This window comes from Rattus norvegicus, chromosome 14 (assembly GCF_036323735.1).
Source record: "Rattus norvegicus strain BN/NHsdMcwi chromosome 14, GRCr8, whole genome shotgun sequence".
Lineage (NCBI taxonomy): Eukaryota > Metazoa > Chordata > Mammalia > Rodentia > Muridae > Rattus > Rattus norvegicus.
Genome location: NC_086032.1, coordinates 43,192,895 through 43,201,623, shown reverse-complemented (window position 1 = coordinate 43,201,623; position 8,729 = coordinate 43,192,895). Strand labels below are relative to the sequence as shown.

The 8,729-nt window shown below is 43.5% G+C and overlaps 1 protein-coding gene across 1 annotated transcript in view; it reads left to right on the top strand.

Annotated features, from left to right (window-relative positions):
• Rplp2l3 (ribosomal protein lateral stalk subunit P2 like 3) overlaps window positions 1-8,729 on the top strand; it is a 188,672-nt gene that overhangs the window by 85,946 nt on the left and 93,997 nt on the right. The window lies entirely within an intron of this gene.

The window sequence follows — 8,729 nt, the reverse complement described above, 5'->3', positions numbered from 1 at the left end:
GCATTCTACCACTGAACTGTCTCCAATCCTTACAAATGGATAAAAAGAGCAAAATTGCCACCTAGAGAAAGGGCTAAGGGGTTCACTCCCCAGGACACACATCCGGAGACTCAAAACTGCCTGAAACTCCAGCTCCAGGTGTCCATGCTCTGTCCACCAGCACAAACGTGGCACACACACAGACACCTGTACACATAAAAAGTAAAATTAGTTAGCCTGCCCACGGGAGTCTTTTGAGACATGGCCTCTGTGTAGAGGTGGCAGATCTGGAACTCTCTGTATAGTTCAGACTGGCCTTAAACCTTCAGTGATTCCCTTACTTGACCTCCCAGGAATCATGATTACTGGCACGCCCACTTTTAATGCGAAGGTTTGTTTTGTTTCTTTTGCTACTAAGGATCATCTTAAGACTGAAATCAAAAAAGAGAAAAAGCAAGATAAGAGGTGGCTCAGCGGTTAAGAACACACTGGTTGCTCTTCTAGAAGTCCTGAGTTCAATTCCCAGCACCCACATAGCAGCTCACAACTATCTAATATAGCATAGTTCCAGGGTTTCTGACACCTGCACAAAGACAAACATGCAAACAAATACCATTGAGCATAAAATAAACAATAAAAATTAAAAAAAAAGAAAAAGCTAGGCACAAAAACCTGTCCCTCTATGTTAGGTGGCGATATGTTCTGAGAAATGTGTTAAGCACATTTGTTCTGCCACATCATCCTGACTTAAACTACACTGGCATCAGTACTGGATGTAATATGGGACCACCCTGTATGAAGTCAGCCCTTGGTGAAATGAGACTATGTAGTGCTTGACTGTGCCTCGTGGGGAAAGTAATTAGGAAATTTTGAAAGCACGTTCAAATGCCTTGGAGCTGAGGTAGCAGCTCAGTGGGCAAAGTAGTTGCTATTGCAAGCACGGAAGTCTAAGTTCATTTCTCTCGGGCACACAGGGAAAAGCCAAGTGCTGGGACTGGAAAGATAGCTCCATAGTTAAAAGCAAAGACGCAAAGACGCTCTTGTTTGTCCGAGCACCTGCCTCAGGAACGCTCAAAACCACCCCAGTCCTGGAGACCCACAGAGACACACAGGCATACTTTAAAAACAAAACCTTTGGGGCTGGGGATTTAGCTCAGTGGTAGAGCGCTTGCCTAGGAAGCACAAGGCCCTGGGTTCGGTCCCCAGCTCCGAAAAAAAAAGAACCACAAAAAAAAAAACAAAAAAAAAAAAAAAACCTTTCTGTAGAAAAGGCTGCTGCTGTTAGGTTTGTAAAATCAATAGTGGAGAGACAGAGAATAGGAGGAACTCTGGGGCTTGCTGACCAGAGAGACTCTTGCCAAATTGGTAAGCTCCATATTCCACGAGAGACTCTGTCCCAAAATAAATAAATAAATAAATAAATAAATAAAGTGAGAGGGCTGGAGAAATGTCATAGTATTTAAGAGTACAGGCTGCCGGGGCTGGGGATTTAGCTCAGTGGTAGAGCGCTTGCCTAGCAAGCGCAAGGCCCTGGGTTCGGTCCCCAGCTCCGAAAAAAAAGAACCAAAAAAAAAAAAAAAAAAAAAAAAAAAGAGTACAGGCTGCCATTTCAGAGGTCCTGAGTTCAAATCCCAGCAATCACATGGTGGCTCACAACCATCTGTAATGGGATCTGATGCCCTCTTCTGTCATGCAGGCATATATGTCACAGAACACTCATATACATAAAAAAAAAGAATGCTTTAAAAATAAATAAAGTGAGAGCTCCCTTGGGAGAGGGGTAACAGGTGGCAATGAAGGGTGAACATGATCAAAATAAATTATCTGTAAGTATAAAATTGTATAAAAATTATTTAATAAAATAAAGTGAAAGCAAGAGGAAGACCTCAACCTTTGCCCTCTGGGTGCACATGTACACACACATACATATATGTGCATGCTTAAAAATAGTTTTTAAGTTCTTTTTTTTTTTCTGAAGTCCTGGCTGTCTTGGAACTCTCTATAGACCAGTCTGACCTGGAACTGAGATTCCCCTGCCTCTGCCTTTCAAGTACTGAGATTTATATTTTACTCTCTTGATAGGCTTCATGATGGCAAGTCTGAGTATTGTTAGTGTTTTTGTCAACTTGATACAAACTAACATTGTCTGTGAAGAAGAAGCCTCAACTGAGACTACCTCTATGGAACTGGCCTATAGGCAAGGCTGTGAGGCTCTGGGGCTTACCTGAAATTTACTGTGTGCAGCAGTCTGGTCAGAAACACACAGCGGTCAACCTGCCTCTGCCTCCTGCACATTTGCATTTTCTACATCAATGACTGATACGGGATGGCCCAGTCCCCTGTGGGAAGTGCTATGCTTAGTAAAGTGGTCCCAAGAAGTAATTAAAAGGTGGCTGAGTTGGGGGTGGGGGTAAGCCAGTAAGTAGCATTTTTCCGTGGCCATTGTTGCTGTTCCTGCTTGAGTTCCCGCTTTGGCTTCTCTCAGTGACAGACTGTGGTGGGACATGGAACTCAAATAACCCTTTCTTCCTCAAGTTAGTTTTGGTCATGGTCTCTATTCACAACAATAGAAAGCTAACTAGACAGTGCTAAGTGTCATTTGCTGAAGACTGTAGGAAATGTGGCAGACCATGAAGGATGTGTATAGCCAATGGAGTTCATTCACCCAGACAGGATTTAAGTGTGTACTGAGTGTCAGACACTGTCCCAGAGATGGAAGACAGAAGAGCTGACAGGCTAGTACAGTAGGATAAAAGGACAAGGAAAACCAAGTGTTCATGGCAAAAGAAGGAAACCCTTCATCTAACCTCTTAGTTAGGGTTTCTATTGCTGTGATAAGACATCATGGGCAAAAGCAACTTGGGCTGGAAAGGGTCTGTTTGACTTCCGTATCTATTACAGAAGCCAAGGCAGGATCTCAAACTGGGAACCTGGAGGCAGGAGCTGATGCAGAGGCCATGGAAGGATGCTGCTTACTAGCTTAATCCTCATGGCTTGCCCAGCCTGCTTTGTTTTTTTGTTTGTTTGCTTGTTTGTTTCCTTTAATTTCCCATTACAGATGGTTGTGAGCCACCATGAGGTTGCTGGGATTTGAACTCAGGACCTCTGCAAGAGCAGTCAGTGCTCTTAACCACTGAGCCATCCCTCCAGCCCCCAGCCTGCTTTTTTACAGAACCTCAGACCACCAACCCAGGAATGTCATCCACAATGGACTGGGCCATCAGCCATCAATCTTTGATTAAGAAAATGACCTACAGGTTTCCTATAGCCTGATATTAGGGAAGCATTTTCTCAATTGAAGTTCCCTCTTTTTAGATGACTCCAGCTTGTGTCAACCTGACATAAAACTAACCAGCACACCTCAGAATCTAGAGTAAAAACAAAAACTTCAGTTGGACTTGAAATAGTGAGATAAGCCTAAAATCCCCATAGTCAGAAGGCAGAGTCAGGAGCATCCCCACAAACTGAAGTCCAGCCTGCTCTACACAGCAAGTTTAAACCAGCCTGACCTACAGAAAATCCTCTCTCAGAAACAAAACAAAACAACAACAACAAACCTATCAACACAACCAAAAGAGTCAAAATTATCTGAGATAGTATTTCAGGAAGCAATGCTATAAAAAAGCCAAAGTCTTGGTGTTGGTTACTCGGGTGAGCCTTGTAAAGAGAGAGTTCTGCTCTCTTGAGCAAATGCCACTCTGTGTTGAACTGTACAGCAAATATGGTATGGAAATAAATGAGGAACTTTAAACTTATTCTATATATTTTTTTTTACTTTTTAAAAAAAAAGGGGGGTTGGGGATTTAGCTCAGTGGTAGAGCGCTTACCTAGGAAGCGCAAGGCCCTGGGTTCGGTCCCCAGCTCCGAAAAAAAGAACCAAAAAAAAGAAAAAAAAGATGTATTTATTTTATGTATGTGAGTACACTGTTGCTCCACACCAAAGAGGGCGTTGGATCCCATTACAGATGGTTGTGAGCCACCATGAGATTGCTGGGACTCAGGACCTCTAGAAGAGCAGTCAGTGCTCTTAACCTCAGAACCATCTCTCCAGCCTCATTTTTTTTGCTTTTTAATATTAAAATATTTCCCTCTTCGCTTTCCTCCCTCCAGTCCCTACCATATACCCTGGTTCAGTCTTTATGCCATGGCTTCTTTTTTCTTTGTTATTGTTACACACACACACACACACACACACACACACACACACACACACACGCCCCTACATATATCAATAAGCCTACTGAGTCTATTTCGTGTTACAGGCACATAGGATTCTGAGCTGCCTACTTGGTGCTGGGTAAACAGGAGAAAGCTCAGATCCCTGGGAGACATTATTCTCTCCAATCTCCGCATTCCTTAGCCAGCTTTAGCTCCTTTGCCTAAGGTGGAGCCCCATGAGATTCCAGTCTCCAAGTTCGAGTGTCTGCTGCTGGTGTACTTTTTGAGGTCTTGTCTAGGCAACTGTGTTAGTAAGGGAATGAAGTCCTTTTGACTCAGGCTTTTCATGAGTTTCATGATAGGAAAGGTTGTTTATCTGACTCTACCGATTCAGGATATCACACAAAGCAACAATCAAATGTTTTCAATCTATGCCCACATTTCGTGTTCAATGTACTTTGTGGGTGAGCATTGTTCTCAGTGCCAAACATTGTTTTCAATGCCTGGAGACTAACAATTACCACATTTTATGCACATATACATTATTCTAAGTTGGGGACATGAGTAAGCCACAGAGGAGAAATGGGGACATGGTGAAAGTAAAACTGTGCCTCCAGAAGCTTGCAGAGGTTAACTACACCAGGAGTCGGAGTATAGTGAGATTGATGACAGTCGTTCTGTTCTCCAGACAGGGTCTCACTCTGGAGCCCTGGCTGTCCTGGAACGCACTCTGTAGACCATGCTGGCCTTGAACTCACAGAGATCCACCTGCTTCTGCCTTCTGAGTGCTAGGATTAAAGGCTGGTGCCACCTTGCCTGGCTTTATTGCTGTTTTTCTTTTTTCTTTTTTTTTTTCTTTTTTTTTTTGGTTCTTTTTTTCAGAGCTGGGGACCGAACCCAGGGCCTTGCACTTCCTAGGCAAGCGCTCTACCACTGAGCTAAATCCCCAACCCCTATTGCTGTTTTTCTTAAAGGTCAATTAATTTATAACTGAATGTAAGCAGAATGAGTCCATAGCTCCATATGATCTAAAAGGATGTTATTATCTTGGTTACATGTTAAGTGAAAGTTTAAAAGACTAGTTAGAAACAAGCATTTTTCTTTTTAGGAAAATCATTTCTACAAATACTTCTTTTCTAAGAGATTCTCAATCAAGTGTTAAGACAAGTGGCCAGTACTTGATTAGAGACACATTGTAGCAAGTCCCCATACCTAAATATGCCTCAAGACCTTAGCACAACTGACTCCATGATGAAGTGTACCATTCAGGCTGTAAAACACAGCACATAGATAGCACCACTTGCTGAAGACCTAACCCATCAAAGTCCATAGTTATGGGAAAGCCTAAATGTACTAACCTTCCTTTTGGCTTCTGTAGTTCTGCTTCTGGATAACTGTTGTTAACTGAAGTATGTCAATCCAGAATATAGATTTTGTGCTTAAAAGCTCACCCTGAGACAGGCTCAATGCTACACTGGGATACTGTAGTTGGTGGCCAGCTAATAAAGACTTTCTATTGGCTTAAACTCATGTCTGAGCAGTCTCTTCTCTGGTGAGTACCCTACAACTGAGCCATCCTACCAGTCGCTGAGGATATTTTAGAAGACCGTGAAGACAAACATTTTCATAATGCCTTATTTGTTTTGTACCTATTCTCTCGCTGATGTAATCCAGAATTTCCCAGAGGCTTCAGTGTGATAGTGTGGCTAGAGATCCGACTGCAGAGGCAGAGGTGAGAATCCACTCCTCTTAAGTCCTTTTCATCTGCTTTATACACAAATCTTCCTTTAAGGTATTAAGGGTTCCCAAAGAAATAAAATGGGCCTGTCGTGGTGGTGCGTGCCTTTAATCTCAGCACTCAGGAGGCAAAAGGAGACCTCTGAGAGTTCAAGGCCAACATGGTCTACATAGCTCCTTCCAGGCCAGGCAGTGCAGTATGGTTAAGACCCTGCCTTGCTGAGGGGCTGGTGTTGAAGAGGTGGCCCCGCAGTTAAGATCATTTACTGCTCTTTCAGAGAGGAATCAGGTTATAAATCAAGGCACTTTTCAAATGCACTGAAACATCAGATGGCTGAAGGTCAAGGAGAGATCTCACCTCTCTCTGATAGGCCTCGGGAGCTATCTGATCCCACTCCTTGCTTCTGCGCGTGGTGGAGTCCAGTTAGTGGTCAGCCTCACTAATACGTCCCAAACACTGTCAAGCTGTTCCTCATAGGATGTTCGGTCCGCCACATGGATGGGCAAAGGAACGGCTATTTAGGACTAAATAATAGCCCAAGATAAATTATAATTAGACTCTTGATCTGCAACCGTCCAACCTTCCCAGACCACTGAAGTTCTAATCAATCGGCTTTTGTAAACAGCTTTTTTCCAGGAATTCTCCCCCTGCAACTTCAGTTTATAATGGCTGCTTCTTGTAGGAAGTTAAGAGTGATTGATTTGTTTGTTTGTAGGTTTGGGGTTTTTTTTTTTGTTTGTTTGGTTTGGTTTGGTTTTTGTTTTTGTTTTCCCCAAAGCAGGGTGCTTTCTATGTAGCCCTGGCCATTCTGGAACTTGCTCTGTAGACCAGGCTAGCCGTGAACTCAATTTGCCTGCCTCTGCCTTCCAACTGCTGGGATTAAAGGTGTGTATTACCACTGCCTGGCAAAATACATACATACATACATACATACATACATACATACATACATACATACATACATACACACATTTTTATAAATTCAACAAGAATTTTCTATCAAGTATTTATTGGCTGTCAGGACTGTCTGTTACTGGAATTCTCGCTGTGAGTAAAGAATATCACATTGGTTGCCTGTATAAATATTATTTTGTTCTTGGGAAATATCAAATAATCACACGAATATATGCAAAATTATAATGTCTTTATTAAGGGAAGGGGTGCATTGAGACAGGGTCTTGCTATGTAGTCCTGGCTGGCCTGGAACTCATATGTAGACCAGGATAGCCTAAACTCAGAAATCTGCCTTCTTCTGTTTCCTGAGTGCTAGGGTTAGAGCTGTATGTCAGCATGCAAAGCTAAAGATTCAGTCTTTATGAAATATAGAATAGGTTTCCTAGCACTCAGGACATGGAAACAAGAGGATCAGGAGTTCAGGGTCAGTGTCTGTGTGTGTGTGTGTCTGTCTGTGTGTGTGTGTGTGTGTGTGTGTGTGGTGTGGTGTGTCTGTGTGTGTGGTATGTGTGTGTGTCTGTGTGTCTGTGTGTGTGTCTGTGTGTGTGTGGTGTGGTGTGTGTGTGTGTGGTATGTGTGTGTGTGTGTGGTGTGGTGTGTGTGTGTGTGGTGTGTGTGTGTCTGTGTGTCTGTGTGTCTGTGTCTGTGTGTGGTGTGTGTGGTATGTGTGTGTGTGTGTGGTGTGGTGTGTGTGTGTGTGTGGTGTGTGTGTGTCTGTGTGTGTGTGCCTGTGTGTGCCTGTGTGTGTGTGTGTCTGTGTGTGTCTGTGTGTGTGTCTGTGTATGTGTGTGGTGTGGTGTGTGTGTGTGTGTGTGTGTCTGTGTGTCTGTGTGTGGTGTGTGTGGTGTGGTGTGTGTGTGTGTCTGTGTGTGGTGTGTGTGGTGTGGTGTGTGTGTGTGTGTGTGTGTGGTGTGTGTGTGGTGTGTGTGTGTATGTGTGTGTGTGTGTGTGTGTGTGTGTGGTATGTTCGTGTGCCTGTGCAAGGTCAGAAGACATTGAGCACCCTGCTCTATTTCCCTTCACTTTAATTCCTTAGAGATCGTCTCACTGAAGCTGGAGCTAGGCTGCTGGGCACCATGATTGTCTTCTCTACCTTCCATAGCACGGACTACAAGCACAAGGCCAGGCCAGGCTTTCTCCATGGGTGCTGGGACCTGAACTCAGGTCCTCATCTTATTCAGCAAGTGTGCTTACCCACTGAGCTATCTCTCCATCCTGGCCAAAACTTCCTGTTTCTGACAATGAAAGTTAGTTCTCCTTTGAACAAATGAGTTTTACAAGATCTGTTTCCGGCTTCTGAAGTTCTACAAGCACCCCTTTTATAAAAGTGATCTGACCGAGACTAGTCCATTACAAACAGAAGACTATCAACAAAGGAGGGAGGAAGGCTGAGAATGTGAGAGAAGAGGAGGGAAATACAGAACACATTCAAGAAGTTATGAATGCCAATCGGACGATGCTGCATCAATTAGTGATCTTGATTTTTTTAAAAACCAACATAGGGTCTCATGTAAACCTAATTTTTTTAATCTTCATCCTATTTGTTCTAGGAACTGCCTTTTTACATAACTTATTTTTATTTTGCATTCATTGGTGTTTTGTCTGTATGAAGGACCTGCTATGTGGTTGCTGGGAATTGAACCCTGTCCTCTGGAAGATCAGTCCGTGCTCTTAACTGCTGAGCCCTCTCTCCAGCCCCAACCTAAATCTTCCCATGAGGATGGTCTTAAACTCCTGGTTCTCCTGCCTCTCCCTTCCAAGTGCTGGGGTTACAGGTGTGTACATAATGTCCATTGAGTTGGGAGAGACAGAATTGTACAGCAGTAAAAATAAGACACTGGAACCATGTTCACTTCACCTTTAGAACCCTTGGATACGGATGGGGGAGGGGAAGAGCCTC